This window comes from Hemicordylus capensis, chromosome 3 (assembly GCF_027244095.1).
Source record: "Hemicordylus capensis ecotype Gifberg chromosome 3, rHemCap1.1.pri, whole genome shotgun sequence".
In the NCBI taxonomy this organism is placed as follows: Eukaryota; Metazoa; Chordata; class Lepidosauria; order Squamata; family Cordylidae; genus Hemicordylus; species Hemicordylus capensis.
This window is the reverse complement of record NC_069659.1, coordinates 28,120,819-28,140,971: the sequence shown is the minus strand read 5'-3', so window position 1 is coordinate 28,140,971 and position 20,153 is coordinate 28,120,819. Positions and strand designations below refer to the sequence as shown.

Sequence of the window (20,153 nt, the reverse complement as noted above, 5' to 3'; positions counted from 1 at the left end):
CTGCTGGTCCTCATCATTGGCTGCCTCCCCACTAAATACGCCTGTGCAGCTCTGACAAGTCTCAAAGGTGTAGTTAGGCTCCATCACTTCTGGCCCAGACTCCCTGCTTCCCCTGGAAGCAGAGCCCTGTCTCTCTCTTTGGCTTCTCCCCACTCCCCAGGCTTGCCTACCCTGTAGCGTTTGCTCTCAGTTGTTGCCTCTGACCTCCCCTTGACAATGTCGTTATTAAAATACGACTGCACAGATTCCTGTTTCCTCAGCAGGCCTTCTCACTGCCATCTTTCCTTTCTTTTCTGTCTTAGTCAGAAATAATCAAACCTGTTTCTTCCAATTGCCTATTGTGCATAAAACCATGGACCATCATTATTGATCCCTATCCAGGCATGCCCACTTTTAGGTGAAGTCCTCTATCTAGGCATGTCCACTTTTAGGTGAAGTCCGGACACATTGCTCCTTGTTGCTGCCTGGTACGGGGTCATGGTCAGGAGGTGCCAGGTCTTGACAGGAAGAAATGACATTTTTGTAGCAACATGATCAACAGGGGGGAAAGAGAGAACATACAGCACCATGATCCGTGGATGCATTTCCGCTGTATATAAGTGATCTCTTCCTCTAGTTCTATTGAGCCAGATACAGAAAAATTTCTAGAAGTCTATATGGAGAAGAAGACAAGAGAGTTGAATGCTGGCAAGGAATCTGTTATTGCAGCTTCTCAGAAAACACCTATGCCTGCGTTCATTTCCTGCAATGAGCATGTTAGGAACTATGATGAAGAATACCTACCTGAAACTACAGGGAGATGAGAGATGGTCTTGTGGTAGCAAGCATGAATTGTCCCCTTAGCTAAGCAGGGTCCACCCTGGTTGCATATGAAGGGGAGACTAGAAGTGTGAGCACTATAAGATATTCCCCTCAGGGGATGGAGCCACTCTGGGAAGAGCAGAAGATTCCAAGTTCCCTCACTGGCATCTCCAAGAGAGGGCTGAAAGAGATTCCTGCCTGCAACCTTGGAGAAGCCGCTGACAGTCTGTGAAGACAATACTGAGCTTGATAGACCAATGGTTTGACTCAGTATATGGCAGCTTCCTATGCTCCTAAGCTTCCAAGCCTGCTTCTAGCAGCTCTTCAAAGCGGGGTGATAGTGTTGTTAGCCATGGATATGTGGCTGTCAATTTGAGCTCCTGCCAGCAGGAGGTTGACTCCAAGGAGTGGGTGAGAGTGGATAAGGAATAGGACCTGCAGGATTTCAGGACTAATGGAGTTTTCAGGCATAAAACAACTGGAAGCCCTTCTGATGAGGAAATCCTCGAGGAGTCCCCACAAGAGGATAAGCTCAAAGTTCATGCCAAGAATGCAGCGGTGGGAGCAGCCCTAGATCAAGCAATTGAGTGCTGTGGTATTGCAGCTTCTGAACAATTTACAGCTCAACTAGGACTCCCAATTGGAACTGCTGTCCATCTTCTTGCAGTCACACCCACCAGTCTAATGGAGGCCCAAGCTGAAGGGGCTCATACTCCACTCCGCTCCACTCCACTCCACTCCACTCAGCTCCCCTCACATACTGCATTTCTCCACCCAAGGATTTCAAGCCTGTCCTCTGTACCCTGATCTCTATAGCCCATCTTATCTCTCACCTGGGCCCTAAGAAAGAGGCTGGCTTTCCAAGGAGTCAATCAGCATAGAGCCACTCTTCCTTTTCCAGATCAACTGCCTGTAGGCAACTTCCTGTCATTGCCAGTGGAAACAAGTTCCCCTCTGTCATCTGCATCTCAAAAGCACAGCTTGAGCAGGTTCCAATACCCAGTAGTGGTTAGAATGCTGGACTAGAACCGGGGAGACCCAAGTTCAAATCCCCATTCAGCCATGATACTTGCTGGGTGTCTCTGGGCCGGTCACTTCTCTCTCAGCCTAACCTACTTCACAGGGTTGTTGTGAGGAGAAACTTAAGTATATAGTACACCGCTCTGGGCTCCTTGGAGGAAAAGTGAGATATAAAATGTAAAATAAAAAAATCGACATAGTCTGCTTCTGAGAGTTTTCACTATGGCCAGCAGCTAGAGAAGAAATATCGAGATCCTCAACTTATGGAAAAAACTAGTGAACTTTCCTCTCCTAAGGATAATTTAGCTAGCTTGAGAGTGGCAAATGATGCATTAACTCTTAGTGGTAAAACAGATTTAGGACTCGAGTTAGACCATAACCTAGAGGTAAGTGATAAGGGAGGATGTGTTGTAAAAAGTGTTGAAATCCAAGACCCTAGCCAAAAGGATTTACTTGAAGGCATGAGGAAGGCATGAAATGAAGGAGCTTGCAAATCTCTTTAAAGAGGTAGAAGACAGACCACTTCCCATGGCTTATGAAGAAGCAATTGAAATACAAAGCAAAGGGCCATGCTCTGCTGCCCCAGGAAACATAAAATATGTGTTGGATTGACCGCAGGAAACTACAGAACCTGAAGAACTGAAGCCAATGACTTCCTGCTTATTGCCAAATAAGGACATAAAACAGGAGATATTGAAGCCGTCAGCTGCTGAAACACCAGATATTTATTTATCAAGAAGTATTGACCCATTTGATCATAGACAGGAGAGATAAATAGTACCGGTGCAATAAAATGGCTTCCATGATGAGGAGGACATTGATCATGTGGAAAAATTGCAATGCCAACAGGTGAACTTTGCCACCTTTTTGTACCTAGAGGACAAAGAAGAGAAAAATATTCCCAGAAATGGAGAACTGTTCCACTGTGTTTCTGAGAATGAGCATTCTAACCAATCCAAAAAAGGAGTTAGGTCATCATTCGTAGCTAGACGGAGTCGCATTCAAATTTTAGCACAAGAGAGAGACTCCTCATCAGAATTCTCTACTCCTGTTTCGGCAAATGAGAAGCTGCTCTTTAAAAAGGCTCATCAAACAGACTTGGTTAGATTACTCGTAGAAAAGAGAGAGCTCAAAACCTTTCTTGGTGACCTCTCAAGTGCCTCTGACAAGTTCTTGAAGGATGGGCGCTGCTGGTCCTTTACCATTTTCTGAGAATGTCTTGTCTTTCTTTTCCAAGATGACATTGGACACATATTTGAGCAGCCAAGTGGAAGAAAGTGTTCTGTCAACGAGCAGTCCTCAGTCCAGAAAAAGCAAAATTCCAAGACTATACCAGAGCATGTTTGTAAACAGATTGAATACTGCTCAGTCTTCTCCTCAGCCACCACCAGGACGACCACCAACAAGGCCTGGAATAGAAGCTAGGTTACGCAGGTACAGAGTGCTAGGGAGCAACAGCTCTGATTCCAACCTGATTTCTCATCTGGCTCAAATCCTTCAAAATGGATCTCAAAAACCAAGGAGCTCTTCCCAGTGTAGGAATCCAGGATCTCCACATAGCCTCAAAATACCACCCAAAAGCCCAGTCATCCCCTAAGAAGAGTGGAGAGCTGGTCTTGTGGTAACAAGCATGACTTGTCCCCTTAGCTAAACAGGGTCTGCCCTGGTTGCATATTAATGGGAGTCTAGAAGTATGAGTACTGTAATATTCCCCTCAGGGGATGGAGCCACTCTGGGAAGAGCATCTAGGTTTCAAGTTCCCGCCCTGGCTTCTCCAAGATAGGGCTGAGAGAGATTCCTGCCTGCAACCTTGGAGAAGCTGCTGCCAGCCTGTGAAGACAATACTGAGCTAGATAGACCAATGGTCTGACTCAGTATATGGCAGCTTCCTATGTTCTTATGTAATTACAGATGCAACCTGCACACGTGAAAGTCAAGTCATGAGGTTGCCATATAGACCCAACCTATACATACAGACTCTGCACATGATAGTGTACCAGCCAGAATGCTGAGGGATGGAAGCACATATTAAAATGTGTGCGCGCGCACACACACACACACACACACAGAGTCTCCCTAAACATGGAAACTGGGCATATCAATATAAGGGGGAAATGCAGGGCCAGCCCTTTCACTAGGCTGGCCCATGCAGTCATGTAAGGCACTAATTCTTGGGAGGCACAAACATGGACACATGGGGGGCATAAACATGGAGGCAAATAAACAGGGCTGGCCCAAGGATTTTTGGCAGCCCAGGCAAAGCCTGGCTGCTACTGCCCCATCCACATATCCTGGCTGCAGCTGCGACCACTACCCCATCCCTGAAAACTGCCACCCCTGCTGCTCCATCCTCGTGCCATCTGCCATGCCCACCACCCATCCTCTTCTCTGCTGCTGCACCTGCTGCCCCCATTCCTGTCCCTGCCCCTGTTCCAGCCTCCTCTGCCTGCTGGCACTTTTGCTGCAGCCAATGATGCCTCTAATTCAGGTGCGTATCTAGGGTGGAGAAGGCAGGGCACGTGCCCCGGGCGCCACTTCAAGGGGGGCACCATTTTCTAAAATTAAAAAAAAAATGGCTGCTGAAAACAAAATGTCCACCGCACATGCTCAAATGGCCTGCCCAGGCCATGCCAGGACACGCAGAGGCCATTTGAGCATGCACAGTGGCCATTTTGTTTTCAAAATTGGTCCCTGTGAGGCCCTAGAGGCCAGCGGGGGGTGAGACCTTTGCAGACTGATATTATGGTAAAGTTATCTGAAAGATGGGTGTCAGATGTTTGGCCAGGGGGCACAATTTCAGTGCTTGCCCTAGGCACTATTTTCTCTAGATACGCCTCTGCTCTAATTGCCATGGCGCATTGTATTCATGTTGTTACAACACACCACAACAGTTAGAGGCCTCGCTGGTAGCAGAAGCAGCCAGTGAGCAGAAGAGGAAGAGGAGGTGGCAGGCATGTGGGTGCAGTGGTAGGGGTGGCAGGAAGCACAGCAGGGGTGGCGGGGAGCACAGCATCTTTAGTGGCCTAAGGATCATAACACAGGAAAATTCCCATTCAAGATCAGCAGGACTGCCCTCTAACTGCTGCTGCCATTTTACATTTTGCATCCATAAAGTATGCTAGACACTCTCAGCTTGCATTCCAGTACATCTTTACAAGGAAGCAAGCCCCATTGAACTTAACAGGACTTGTCTCCAAGTAAACAATCTGTAAGATGGTGCTGTAAGTGTGCTTTCCTGCATAAGCCTAAGCTCATCTTCTAGTCTGACAAGTATGGATGTGGGATAGAAAACAGAAGCAGTTTTAATGATAAACTAGCCGACCCACACAGAGCATCTGCGAGCTCTTTGGGGCCGGTGGTTACCTCTTCCCCCCCACCTTCTGCCCCAGTCTCCGCTACCTAACCACGGCTAGCCTGTGCCAGGCCCAGCCGCTTCTCCACCCCACTGCCACTTCTGCGCTCCTCTTTCTTTCCCCCCTCCTGGGCCTTGCCTCCGCAGCCGGGCTGGGCCTGCTGCCACCTTTGGCCTCTGTGGCCGGCCCGCCACGGCAACCAATCCTCCTGGGTGTGCCTCAGCCAATCAGGCACGTCCGCTGCCCAGCCAATCAGCTGGACGCTGGGACGCACATTCCAAGGTACACCCAGGAGAATTAAATATATAGATGTTCATTCTACCCAAGTCCTGAGGTTCAGGGCCCCAGGACCTGGATCAAACCCACAAGTGGGAAACTGATATATGAAGAAAAGCAAACAACCGGTACCTCCAAAAAAGGAGAAGCCAATCACTAAAGGAAAAATTTCCAGGGAGAGCAAACTGAAGATATTTATAGTAGGGATGTGCACAAAGTGTTTCGTGCACATCTGGGACAGCAGAGAGTGGGCACTTTAAAGGGAGGAAGGCAGGCCTTACCTGCCCCTCTGTTGCAGCTCCATTGCCCCCACACCCGCCCCAGAGCTGTGCTGTCAGTATTAAGCAGCTGGGCTCTCTATCTGCCAGCTGAGACTGAAGATGGTGTCTGCACATGCTCAGATGCCATTTCCTGCTGGGAACAGGGAACTTCCTGTTCCTAAGCAAATGCAGCCAGCAAACAGAGAGCCGGCTGCTTAATACTGACAGCACCGCAATGGGACTGCAGGGGGACCACAGAACTGCAACAGAGGGGCAAGTAAGTCCCACCTTCCTCCTTTTAAAGTGCTCGCTTGCTCACTCCCAGCCAAAACAATTTGGCTGGGGCAGCTTCAAGTGTTTCGGCACCTGGTGGGCCACTGTGTGAAACTGAGTGGCCAGATTTGGCTTTTTAAAAACCAAATTCTGGCTTACGGCCCATGTGACCCACAAGTATACCCCTTAGGTTCTGGCAGCCTTGGTGTGAAACAGGAGGCTGGACTAGATTATTTATTTATTTACTTATTTATTTATTCCATTTTTATACTGCCCTTCCAAAATGGCTCAGGGCAGTTTACAACTGAAAACAGAAACCATTAAAACCAATAACAATTAAAACAGAAATATAAATATGAACACCAATTAAATAACATCTTAAAAAACAATTAAACTAAATTAAACTATCAGAACAATTAAAACCCTGAAAACCACGTTAGCATTAAAACAATTAAAACTAATTAAAAACCCTGAAAGGCTAGGCCAAACAGATGGGCCTTGGGCCTGATCCAGCAAGGCTGTTCTTATGTTCTTATGAACCAGAGGTGCTGAAATGCTTCGGGCACATCCCTGAGTTTATAGGCTGCAATCCTGGACACATTTACCTGGGTGTAACTCCTATTGAATTCAGTGGGGCTTGCTTCTATGTAGACATGTTTAGGCTTGCACTGATTATGCATTATAAAACATATATTTAAAAAAGCTAACTCCCCTCCTCACCAAAGATATCAGTTACTCGAGGAGGAGCAAGCTGAATATACTTGTACTGTGTGTGTTTTTTGGGTTCTCACTCCATCAGTCTCCATAAAGGGTTGCCTTTACTGTCCCTCATCTTCTCTCCTCCACTTGGAAGTGTCGTTAGCAAGCACACAGTGATGGCTGAGGTACGTGTGTGGGGTGGTGGTGAAGGTGGAGCATTTAACTCCAGGTAAACACTCCCACCACTCTCTAGCATCCCTTGCGGACAACCAGCTGCTTGCCCCACCCCTGCCTCTTAGTTGGTGAATGTGCTTGCACAGAAACCCTTTGAGAGGTCAGCACCGCAAGACCCCTCAAATGGCTGCAGTGCAAGTGCATTGGACAGCTAAGTAGCAGGGGTCCACATGGGATGCCAAGCAGCAAGTCCCTGCGAGCTATCGGGGAGCACTTCATACATGATTCTGGTATTTCATCATGTGTTAGAGTGTAGCCTGATTTGTGTCCGGGGTAAAAATAACCCCCACTTTTTGTGTTGGTTTTGGGGGGGGAATTCGAACTCGCATCAAAGCCTCACAGTAAACCCACGGTAAAGCCCTAGAAATGCTCCCGGTGGTGATGGGAGAGGACAGAAAGGGAAGATACTGCTGCCTGCACTCGGCATCACATGCAGACCCGGCAGGAGCTTCCTGCTTGATCTGGGGGCATATGTACTGTGCCGAAAAGTGGCGGTTGCTCATTGCCATCACACCATGGGCAGGGATGTGTGTGTGTCTACAGAGAATGCAGATGTTGTGCAATGTGAATGGCAAGGGGCTGTTAAGAGTAACTGTGAGATGCTGAGGCTGAGAAATGTGCATGACTTCTCCTGCAGCGCGGAGGACCAGGGCGCTAAAGATTTGATCCGAGGCATATGCTCCGGTGCCTGTGCCCATGGGCATTTAGCCATTGGACATTATATCTTCACTTTATGAAAATTATGGGAACTGTTTTTTAAAAAAACAGATTTATGATTCCTTTGTGAAAAGAGCCGGAGAGCATCTAACAATGTGACACAGATGTCAAGTAGGGATGTGCAAAACAATCTGGGTACAAAATGATTTGTACCCAAATCTGGGTGATTTGGGTGATTTGTAGACAAAACAAATCACCCCTGTCCTCAATTGCCCAGATTCGGGTACAAAACAAATCACCCCAGATTTGGACCCCCAAAATTCAGAGATTCGGACCTCCATTTTGTGGCCAAAATGGGTTGGGTGGTAGAGCCAAATGGGTGGAAACTACTACCCACATTTCAAAGAAAGGGGTGATATTTAAAGAACTTTTGAAGTTGGCGTGTCTTTAAGCTTTTCCCCATAGGGAATAATGGGGATTTCAGCAGCATTATAGCTCCATGTGGGGGGCATCAGAGTGGCCCAGAGTGGTTTCTGATGGATGGTAGTGCCCAATGGGTGCAAGGAAGCTACCAACCACCTCAACCTGCTCTGGGCCACCCTGGTTGCCCCCACCCCCACCCCCGGAGTTATAACTAAGGCTGCTGAAATCCCCATTATTCCCTATGGAGAAAAGCTTAAAGACTTTCATTTAAAAATCACCCCTTTTCCCAATTTATTTGAAATCTGGGTGGTAGCTTTCTTGCACCCAATGGGCACGACCACCCACCACAACCCGCTCTGAACCACCCTGGTGCCCCCCATATGGAGCTATAAGTTTGCTGAAATCCCCATTATCCCCTATGGGAAAAAGCTTAAAGACATGCCAGCTTCAAAAATTCTTTAAATATCACCCCTTTGCCCAATTGGACACTATGGCCTCCCCACTCTTTTGCCCCTGGGCCCCATTTTTGTCCCTATTAGATTCAGATTCAGAAAATTTGGGTACAAATAGAATCTGGGGTGATTTGTGGAGGGTCATATTTGGACCCAAAACAAATCGGGGGTGATTCAATTTAGGTGCAAATCAAATGAAAAAATCAATTTGTGCACACCCCTAATGTCAAGTGCTGTGAGTTTTCTGTTTCTACACATCTCCATTCTCTTTTAAAAAGTATTTTATGTATATATAACAAATGTGTATATATTTGTAACAGATGTGATGCAAAGCTACTACATTTATATTGAACCTGGATTTGAAGGAATATTAGTAAAAGTCTGATCAGTACTGACATGAGAGAAAGCTAATATAAAGTCCAGCTGGCTAAAATGACTTTATAATTTAGATAAATTCAGGAGGTGCCATATGCCAAACACAGATCTTTAACCATTTTTTTTTGGTCACGTCTCTATATATTAATTTATTGGACTCAGACCCTTTATAGAATTAAAAACCTGACTGATCTTGATCATTAATCCCAAAATACTACCCTTACATTATCTAAAAGATGAAATCCCAGAGGATGATACTGAAATGATTACTTTTAAAAACAGAATCAGTAAACTCACGAGATATAATCGATCGGTATAAAGGAATTTGGTCAACTGCTTCCTTAACATAATAATAATAATTGGAGGAAGAGCGGGATATAAATGTAATAATAATTATTATTATTATTACATTTATATCCCGCTCTTCCTCCAAGGAGCCCAGAGTACTACATACTTAAGTACTACATACTTAAGTTTCTCTTTTACAACAACCCCGTGAAGTAGGTTAGGCTGAGAGAGAAGTGACTGGCCCAGAGTCACCCAGCTAGTTTCATGGCTGAATGGGGATTTGAACTTGGGTCTCCCCGGTCCTAGTCCAGCACTCTAACCACTACACCACGCTGGCTCTACTATAGTATGTTTAAATAAGGATAGACAAGATATCAAAAAATAGATATGTTTTTATTACTGGAGTGATAAAGTTAATGACAACATAGTTTTTTCTCCACTATGATATTTTGTATTTGTGATCAACTATATTATATTTATTGTATTTTGTACTTATTTAATCCTTTGCTTTCATGATAAGCTCTATTATATTTATTAGCTGACATCCAGACTAAAATTAGTCAATTTTGCTACTCAGGAGTTACTCTATAGTTCTAGTTCATTTTAATAGGACTTACATTGAGTAATTTAATTAGGATGCCACCCATTGTATTTTTCTCCCTATTTCTATAATTAAAAAAGTAAACAAAAATATACAGAACCCATCTTTAGTACTTCAAGAGATCTTATTTTAGCACCCAAGGCAAAGTCATAAGTTAAAATATTCACATTCATAGTTTATAGCAGAATCAATCGGGTCTCTTGAAACGCAATTAACTACTAAACTGCATGGTGTTCAGACCTTCAAAATTCATTATTAGATCTTAAGCATGCCATTAACTTGATGAGTTTAATACAGTTCCAAATCTTTTGCAACCACACAGTCTTTGTAGGGACCCTTGAGCTTTCCCAGTATCTTGACATTACTAATCTTGTCACCAGAAGTATACATAAAATATCTGCCCATCTGCCAATATGAGAGGGGCCATAGCTCAGTAGTAGAGAATCTGCTTTGCATGCAGAAGGTCCTAGGTTCTATCCCTGGCATCTCTGGGGCGTTTTCCAGATTACACACTGCAACAGTTTCACAACGTGTCTGCTAAGCGTGCTTCCGTATTGCCCGTGTTTCGACATCATGGTCGCTGCACTGTCAGCAAGGTGCCGTTCATATTTCCGATGCCTTGTTTAGGGTTTTATTGCTGCATTGTAATCCTGTAACATTGTATATGTATTTCAGGAAAGTAGCTGTATTTTTCTGTTGCAGGAGGCTTGCCCCCTCGTTTATACAATACAATACAATACAATGAATACTTATGTACCGCTTCCAAAGTTTCCAAAGTGGTTTACATACAAAAATAAAATAAATAAATAAGATGGCTCCCTGTCCCCAAAGGGCTCACAAACTAAAAAGAAACATAAGAAAGACACCAGCAACAACCACTGAAGGGATGCTGTCCTGGGGTTGGATAGGGCCAGATGCTCTTCCCCTGCTAAATAAAGAGAATCACCACTTTTAAAAGGTGTCTCTTTGCTCAGTTAGCAGGGAATAACTGTTTATACATTGCAGTGTGGTGTGGATGGTTCAAATTGCAGTGCAATGATGTGTTTTACAGCCTCTTTTCGTCCCATTCATGAAATAATTCTTCCATCCTGTTCATGATTCCTCCCACCCACCCACTTGGGTTCTTGCGCAAAGGTGCAAACTGATTTTCATCTGCTTGTAGATTTCGATTTCGATCGCAATTGCTTTTGTTTTTCCTCAGACTTATTTTTCGGACACATATATGTTTCCCTGTTCTAGTATGCTGTGGATTGGCTGGGTCATTCGGCAGATCAAGGATCTGTTGATATATAAAGCCACATTTTTTAAAAAAATGTATTATTGCAGGAGCACTCTGTTCATGTTTCTCGCCAGCAGGAACCAAGTCTTAGGGCATGCCTGCCGATTGTGTGGGAACAGAGAAACATAGTTAGGAGGATGGGAAGTGGCTTTATACAGAGTCAGACCATTGGTCCATCTAGACTTCTCATCACACCCCACGTGTTCCCAGTGCTCTTGCTTGTGCAAAGCAGAAAAGATGGAGCTGCGCTTATGCTAATCCTAACCCCTGCTGGCAGCTTTGCACAAAAGCACCAAGAATTTTTTAAAAAAATGTTTGTTGCATCAGTGGTTCCTGGCCTCCTCTGCCAGGGGGGCAATGAATATGATTCAGGTGGAATATGGACATTCCCTGCCTGGAAAAAACTGCTGCAGTGGTGGGCAATATGAACAGCCACAACCCTGTCACAAGGCACTGAAAAATGCTGTACGTACTCATGGCTGCAAGCTGCTGCCTCATACTGTCGCACTTTGCAACACTTTAACCGGCTCAAAGCTTGTAATCTGAAAAATGCCCAGGTGGGGCTGGGAAAGACGACTGCCTGGAACTTTGGAGAGCTGCTGCCAGTTAAAGCAGACAATTCTGAAATGGATGGACCAGTATTCTGACCCAGTATAAGGCAGCTTCCTATATTTCTATGTTCCCTTTCCTCCACCCTTTTACCTAGTTTTTTTCCCCTGGTAGCACAACAGGATGGAGGAAGTAGGTACTGATGTGTAAACTGGCTTGATGTCAAGCCAGTCTGACGTTGTGCCAGTTTGGTTCGAGTATTCGGGGTCAAACCAAACCACCCCCTGTTCAGTCTGACCCCGAACCACACAGAGGCCAATCGTGCAGGCGTGTGGCCTCCAAAATGGCCACCGCGCTGAGGGGAGAAGGCCAAAAACTGGACGAAGTGCCAGCCGAACTGGCCGGAGGGGGACATATAGAAAGCCAGCGGGGGGAGGGGGAACTTCCGCGTGACACCTCCAGCAACTTCCCAGAAGGGGAGTAAGGTACCTTTTTTTAAAAAAAAGTCTAAAACATTTGTGAACCCCCTGGACCGAACCAAGCCGGGGGAGGGGTTTGAGGGGTGCCGGACCGAATTAGCCTGGTTGGGTTCAAGTCTGGTCCGGACTCAGACCGAACCAGGCCAGCCAGTTCCATGCACATCACTAGAAATGAGGGAGGATTTTTCACTCTCTCCTTTCTCCCTCTTCTGGAATCTGCCAGCTGCCAGCCAAGCACGAAGACATTTTTCACACGGGGCTTTTAAAGCCCTTTAACTCGCATCTCCCACGGAATGGAGGAGATGTGTTCACATATCGGCCAGATTTACCCCGAAGTCCTTGCGAGTTATCAGGGAGCAGTTCACACACAATTCAGGTTTTTCACAAGGCATTAGAGTGTAGCCTGATTTATATCCTGGGTAAAAAGAATCCACTATTTGTATCGGGTTTGTTATCGGGACAACTTTGAGTTCACAGTAAAGCCTCCCTGTAAAGCCTGCTGTGTGTAAATGTCCCAGGAGCACTGGGAAGTGCAGCTTTCCCAGAGCTACTGACAGATATTACTCTGTGCTCCTGGCATCTGGTTCAGAGCCATTTCCGGTAAGTGGGAGGGGGAAGCAGGTAATAAGGGGTTAGGTAATAAGGTGGGCAGGTGTGAGGAAAATATGGAAGGAAGACTTGATTTATTTTTCAGACTCAAATAAAAATTCAACCTGGAGAAGGCCCTAATGTTCATCTCATATTACAAATGAAGAAGTATGACATATGGTAACATCAATGACTGACATACAGAGCAAGGATGCAGCAAGAGAGCAGCCTAACAGAACTTCCCAACTATCTGCACCCAGTAGTGGACGGTGAGGGTGCCACCAGGGGGGTGGCAAGAGGTAAGGATGTGCAAACCGGTTCGGGGGTTCGTGGTTTTGGTTCTGGGGTTCGATGGTTCGGGGGTTGAAACACACACACCTCAGTTCAATCTGGACCCGGAAACTCCCCCCCCCGCCCAAGTTCAAGGGTTCGCAGACCAAAAATGCTTAAAAATATTTTCCAACTTTTTTTTAACCTTGTACTTGCAGTGGGTGTGTGTACTTGCGGCGGGTGTGTGTGCGTGTGCGAGGAGGTTTCCCCTCCTCCTTACGGCCTTCTAAATCACCCCAGGCGTTCAGTTGCTCCTTGGCTGGTTTTCAGCCTTCATCCGGTGGCCTGGAGGCCATGTTGGGGGCTGGGTGCCTGTGCACATGGCTTCTGCATGGTCCAGGGACCTTCGCAGACCCCGCCCCCCCGCCGACCAATCCGGGGGGGTTCGAGGGGGTACCGGACCGAACTGATAGGTTCACACACAGCTCACTTCTGTGTTTTCCACGCGGAGGAGGGAGGACACCATGTCTCCCTTTCCCCCAAGGGTTTAGTAATTAAAGCACCCTCTCTGATCTGACTCTGTTGAAGTCCACACACACACACAAACACACACACACAGACACTTCTGCTTAATTGGTCTGTGGCTCAGACTGCCTGATAGCCATCAGCCTTGACTTTCTATTCTGACCCCACCCCACCCCATCCCAGCCACAACCCCAACACACACACACACACACACACGTCTCCATCATGTGTCAGCCCTCCTGCAGCATTGCTTCTGCTTTTGAAGCCCCATCCCAGATTGGATGGCATGCAAGGAAATGCTCATTTCTGCAAAAGACGAAAATCCTCCTACCAGATCTCCCCCCTCCAGAAACTTTCAAACAGCAAAAAGCCTGAAAACTGGGTTTTTAACTCTTTGCCTCAGGATTGAAGGCGAGGCCAGGCCTCTAGGCAGCTTTGTTTTTGCATTCCATAGGCGTGACTTGCTCTTATCATGTAAATGTAAAGTAGGAATGTGCGAATCAATTCGGGTACAAAATGATTTGTACCTAAATCTACCTGTTTTGGGTGATTTGGGGACAAAACAAATCATCCCTGTGCTAGCTGGCCAGATTTGGGTCCAAAACAAATTGCCCAGATTTTGGACCTGAAAAATTTGTAGATTCAGTCCTCTATTTTGTGGCAATCTTTCTTACTGTCTCCATTTTGTGTCAGGAAAGGTTTTTTAAAAAATCCCACCCACCCCGCTCAAGCTTCAGATTGGTGACTTACAGTGTGCAATGATTGGCTGGTATTTCCTCCCTGGTTCCAGAATCCATTCAAATCTTGAGTTGTCAGTGATCACTGACCCCACATTGGCTAGGGAAAGGGTTAAAGGGACAAGGTGGGGGGAGTTCGAAGGAGGGATTTTCAAATGTACCTAAGGAGCAACCATTCTACCTTTCTGCCTCGTGGGAGAAGAGAGGGAGGGAGGAAGATAGCCGGAGAAGGTTTGCTTTGCCTTGCCTGCCTGCTGCCTGGAGTGGGTCCTCTGTCTTTTGTTCCTGCTTCCCTGATTGAGGAAAAGAGAAGAGGATTTTTTTTTTACCCCCTCAAGACCTCTTGCTTTGCTGCTTTCTCACCAAACTGGTTTGGCTCTGCTATTTGGGGACTGAACTGCCATTTTTCCTCTACAAGAGCATCTGCAGAAGGTTCCGTGTTCCCTCCCTGGCATCTCCAAGATAGGGATGAGAGAGACTCTTGCCGGCTACCTTGGAGAAGCAGCTGCCAATCTGTGCAGACAATACTGAGCTAGATGGACCAATGGTCTGACTCGGTATAAGGCAACTTCTCATGTTCCTATGACGCTTAAAGATGCTGTAATGGAATCCAAATGTACCTTTGCAATGGCCCTGTACCTGTGACGGTACCCTGCACACTGTCCCTCACTGAGCCATGTCACTTTATCATATAACCAAATGTTCACTATTCCTTTCTTTAATAGCTGTTGTCATAACCTTTCAGCTGCTGAGCTGTGAATTACATTTTTATCCTTTTAGGTATGCGGCTTGTAACCCCAGAATAGCTGCAGCACATTTTGTTCCGCTTGACAGCTGGGTGAACAACAACGCAAAGAGACAGCACGCACTAACAGGGCACTCGGTGCAGGAAATGGAGATTTTAATTTTTTTCCCCTTATTTGCTGCCAGATGGCTTTCAGTGGAGCTCCTCAAGTGCTCCCTGCCGTATTGCCACCGAGCTCATGAGCACGGAGTGCCTTTTTAGCCATTCTTGTTATTTCCAAGAGTGAAGTCAAATGATACCTCAAATGCGTTGGAGAAGACAAGGAGAAATAACCTCTGATTGATAGGTTGCCACTGAATTGATGAATACTGTGCCTTATTAGAGTTCTAGCATCTCATTTTGACAAGAATTAATGAAAGTGACTGACAAGATGCGCAAAGCTAACAGGCCCGGAAAACATAGCTGTGTACTTCAAAGCAGCGCTGCCTGGCATTTGCACAAGCTGCAACCCCAGGGGAGGAGAGCTGGCCTTGTAGTAGCGATGAGCATGAATGGTCCCCTTTGCTAAGCAGGGTCCACCTTGGTTTGCATTAGGAAGGGGATGGGGCCATAGCTCAGTGGAAGAGCATCTGAGGTCCCAGGTTCACTCCCTGACATTTCTAGGGCTGGGAGAGACTCCTGCCAGAAACATTGAAGCACTGCTACCAGTCAGTGTGGGCAATATTGAGCTCAATGGGCCAATGGTCTGCTATAAGCCAGCTTCCTATGTTCCTAAGTAAAGTGTGCCATTCAGTCGGTGTCAGCTCCTGGTGACCACAGAGCCCTGTGGTTGTCTTGGGTAGGATACGGAAGGGGTTTACCATTGCCTCCTCCCTCGCAGTATGAGATGATGCCTTCTTCCAATATCACTGCTGCCCGATATAGGTGTTTCCCATAGTCTGGGAAACATACCAGTGGGGATTTGAACCGGCAACCACTGGCTTGCTAGTCAAGTCATTTCCCCGCTGTGTGGGGTGGCTTCCTATCTTCCTGCCATGCTTCATATGGGAGAAACTGAAGGAATCTAGCTTGCAGAACTACCAGTTAGGACAGCATTGGTATTGCCGATGTATTTTGGTCTTGTTAAGACTGATGTCAACCATTGTGGATAATCCTATCCCGTCCCATCCCATCCATCCCATCCCATCCCATCCCATCTGTACTTTAGTGACATAATTTTGAAAATATATATTTGCCTGCAGCAGGTGTAAGAAAGCTTGCTATTTATTGTTAACTGTAGCAAAGAGCATCCGGCCCAGTAAAGTGGCATGCTATTAAAGTCCCTTCCGAGGCTCAGTGCTTAGCTAAAGCATGAGACATATGGAGAAATTGCCCCGTCAAAAGTATGAGCAAGTGGAAGCAGAAACATTTATGAGGATTTGTGTCTGGTTGTTTGTTACTTAAGTAGACTGGCTGGTTCACATGGTGTGAAGCAATCCACATATCATTTTTATTTTGTTTTTATTGCTGAGTGTTTTATAATAATATTTGTTGTTAGGCTGATTACATTTCTTTTCAATTTCCCTCTGTATTCAAACTTGTATAATTGTTATGAGATTCATCTGTTTGGTTTATAATAATTCAGGAATTAATTGTTCTTTTCTTCTTCAATTATTGTTTTTGTTTTATTGTGTTGAGTAATCTTACATTTTGAATTAATCCACTGTCCTATGCTGGCTATGTGGATTTTTTATTTTTTAAAAAAATCTTTGTTAATTTTTTTGTATTTTGTATTTCCTCCCCCCGCCCACCTTCTTTTGGTCTGTTATGATTTAATGTGTTATGTGTTTTTATTTCAGATTTTAATGCCGCCCAGAGAATAATTTGTTACAGGTTGGCTAACAAATAAAGGTGATGATGTTTAATATTATTAATATTATTATTATTATTTTAAAAATGATAAGTCAAGAGCAGAGGAGGGGAAAAGGACTGCATATACAACTTCATGTCATTTGAACCAGGATCCAAAACCCTAAACCTAGTATGGAAGAAAACAAAGAAGTTGCTGTGCTTCAGAAAGAACCCTTTGCTTCATATGGAATGCTGATTTTAAGCCACTCAAAAGATGAGCTTATATCTGAATAAGCATTGTGTTCCCTCTGCCAGGTAGACTTAACCAAACCATCCACCCATAAGTGCAGCAGCTGCCTGACCCTCAGGGAGCTGTTTCAGATGTGATGCTAAGTGAAGGGAATAGGAAGCACAGTCAGTTTGCTCTCCATGTCCCCATGGTTTTCCCTCATGTACTGGATGGAGTGTGGCTCAGATGTAGAGTATCTACTTTGTATACAGAAGATGCCAGTTTCAACCCCTGGCCTTGCAGAGTAGGGCTGAGAAAGACTCTTGCCTGAATCCTTTGAAAGCTGCAGTATAGATAATACTGAGCTAGATGGACCAATGGTCTTTGGGATGAAGAACTGGTCTTGCGGAAGTGAGCGTGAATTGTCACTTTTGCTAAACAGGGTTTGCCTTGGTTTGCATTTGGATGTGTGACTGTATGTTAGCACTGCCTGATGGAAGATTTCTCTTTAGGGGGTGGCTCAGTGGTAGAGCATCTGCTTGCTTGCAGAAGGTCCCAGATTCAATCCCTGGCATCTCAAGGTATCGGGAAAGACTCCTGCCTGAAACCTTGGAGAGCTGCTGCCAGTCAGTGTAGACAATACAGAGTAAGATGGACCAATGGTCTGACTCGATATAAAGCAGCTTTCTTTGTTTCTAAGAGATAGTTTCTAAGAGATAGTTCCACAACTTCCAACTTCCTCTATAGGGACATCATGCATAAACAAATTTCCCTTTGGAGGTGTTGTAGAAGAGTGGGGAGAATTTAGAGCAAGACCATGGCACTTCCTGTTTCCCTTCTGCTTTTAGTCCAATGCAAACAGTGGACGATGTTCTGGAAGCTGCAGGGCTTGAGGGTGATTGACTGGGCAAGAGATTTGTCAACAGACCTTTGACTGTCTTGCAGGCAGACATAACAAACCACATGAAAAATGATCCACCCAGCAGCCTGATGTGCCTTGTTATGCTTTCCCAGCAGGCAACACAGATCAGTCTACCACTCAAACTCCCAGCAGGTTCGCTGTCTCCAGAGGAATTTGAGGGGGAAAATACATCTTGACCCCCAATTACAGTTATGCCTGTAGTTGTACATACAGTTTATAGACAGTTGTGTGTAAACACAACTTCCTTGTATATTTTCCCCTTCATTCCTAGCTCCCCCTGCTGGGCAGTGCCAGGGGCCTTCTAGGAGCGGTGGTACGTCTGCCGCCAGACCAGTAGGGCTCTTTAGAAGGTTTTTTTTACGATTCCTCCGCCCCTTTGCTTGTGAAGGGGAATCATCACCAGATTCCTCATTACAAGCATAGCCCTCAAACCAAGATGAACCAGTTCAATTTGATTAAACCAATTCAACCCAACCATCAATCAGTCTGACCAGATTGGTTCGCAGACCATTGTTTTGGTTCAAATTATGCTCAAATTTGAATCGAACTACAATAAACGGTTCGGCGCACACTCCTAGTACCTAGGCAGCAGAGTGACAGCAGACACACAGCTTACCCAGTCATCAGCTTCACAGTGGTGAGCTGTATTTATTCTCAAATTATCCATTGTTTTAAAAAATATGCATATATAATACCAATAAACACATGCAAATTTTAGGCAAAGGGTTTTTTTGAGACTTTTTTGGTGAAAAGTGTCTTCTCTGTTTCCACTTTTTTGGTGATAGATATCGACTTTTCCCACCATCTGGATCTGGCAACCCTAGCCTAATGAAACAGTTGTCTATGGTGCACAGTTGGAAAAAAGTCTTCAAGAATACCTTTGCTTTTCTAGGAACTGACCCCAGGCAAAAATAAAAATAAACTCCTGGCCAGTTTGATCTTATCTTGGCTGGTTGGAAGCCCTAATTAGGTCCCTGGTTTGGAAGCCTTTAGGCTCATTCTCATATCAGATGACCAGCTCCAGCTCCAGACAGTTTTGTTTGAAACTGATTATCTTGACCCATTTCAAACTGGTTTTCGGGCTGGCTATGGGGTGGAGACTGCCTTGGTCAGCCTGATGGATGATCTCCAATTGGCAATTGACAGAGGAAGTGTGACTCTGTTGGTCCTTCTGGACCTCTTGGCAGCTTTCGATACTATCAACCATAGTATCCTTCTGGAGCGTCTGAGGGGGTTGGGATTTGGAGGCACTGCTTTGCAGTGGTTCCGCTCCTACCTCTCGGGCAGGTTCCAGATGGTATCTCTTGGAGAATGCTTTTCTTTAAAATCTGAACTTTTGTTTGGTGTGCCTCAGGGCTCCATATTGTCTCCAATGTTGTTTAACATCTACATGAAACTGCTGGGAGAGATCATCAGGAGATTTGGTGCTGGGTGCTATCAGTATGCTGATGACACCCAAATCTATTTATCCATGTCAGCATCATCAGGAGAGGGCATAACCTCCCTAAATGCCTGCCTGGAGTCAGTGATGGGCTGGGTGAGGGATAACAAACTGAGACTGAATCTGGCTAAGACGGAGGTACTCATTGTGCAGGGTCGGAACTTGAGAGATGATTTTGACCTGCCTGTTCTGGATGGGGTCACACTTCCCCAGAAGGAACAGGTACGCAGTCTTGGGGTGCTTCTGGATCTGAGCCTCTCCCTGGTGTCCCAGGTTGAGGCAGTGGCCAGAAGTGCCTTCTATCAGCTTCGGCCAGCTGCGTCCGTTTCTTGAGGTGAATGATCTCAAAACAGTGGTACATCTGCTGGTAACCTCCAGACTGGATTACTGTAATGCGCTCTATGTGGGGCTGCCCTTGTACATAGTCCGGAAACTACAGCTGGTCTGGAATGCGGCAGCCAGGCTGGTCTCTGGGTCATCTCGGAGAGACCATATAATTCCTGTATTGAAGAAGATACACTGGCTGCCAATACGTTTCCGGGCAAAATACAAAGTGCTGGTTATAACCTATAAAGCCCTAAACAGTTTGGGCCCTGGGTATTTAAGGGAACGCCTTCTTCGGTATGAACCCCACTGCCCACTGAGATCTGCTGCAGAGCTCCGTCTGCAGCTGCCACCGGCTCGTCTGGTGGCCACTCAGGGATGGTCCTTCTCTGCTGCTGCCCTGAGGCTTTGGAATGCACTCCCTAGTGAAATAAGAGCCTCCCCATCTCTGACAGCTTTTAAAAAGTCTTTAAAAACACATCTCTTCACCCAGGCTTTTAATTAATGTTGTTTTAATGGTTTT

The 20,153-nt window shown here is 45.8% G+C and overlaps 1 pseudogene; it reads left to right on the top strand.

The window, feature by feature from the left end:
* The first annotated feature begins 477 nt into the window (after nt 1–477).
* On the top strand, nt 478–3,418 carry LOC128349650 (tau-tubulin kinase 2-like; annotated as a pseudogene).
* The last annotated feature ends 16,735 nt before the right edge of the window (nt 3,419–20,153 follow it).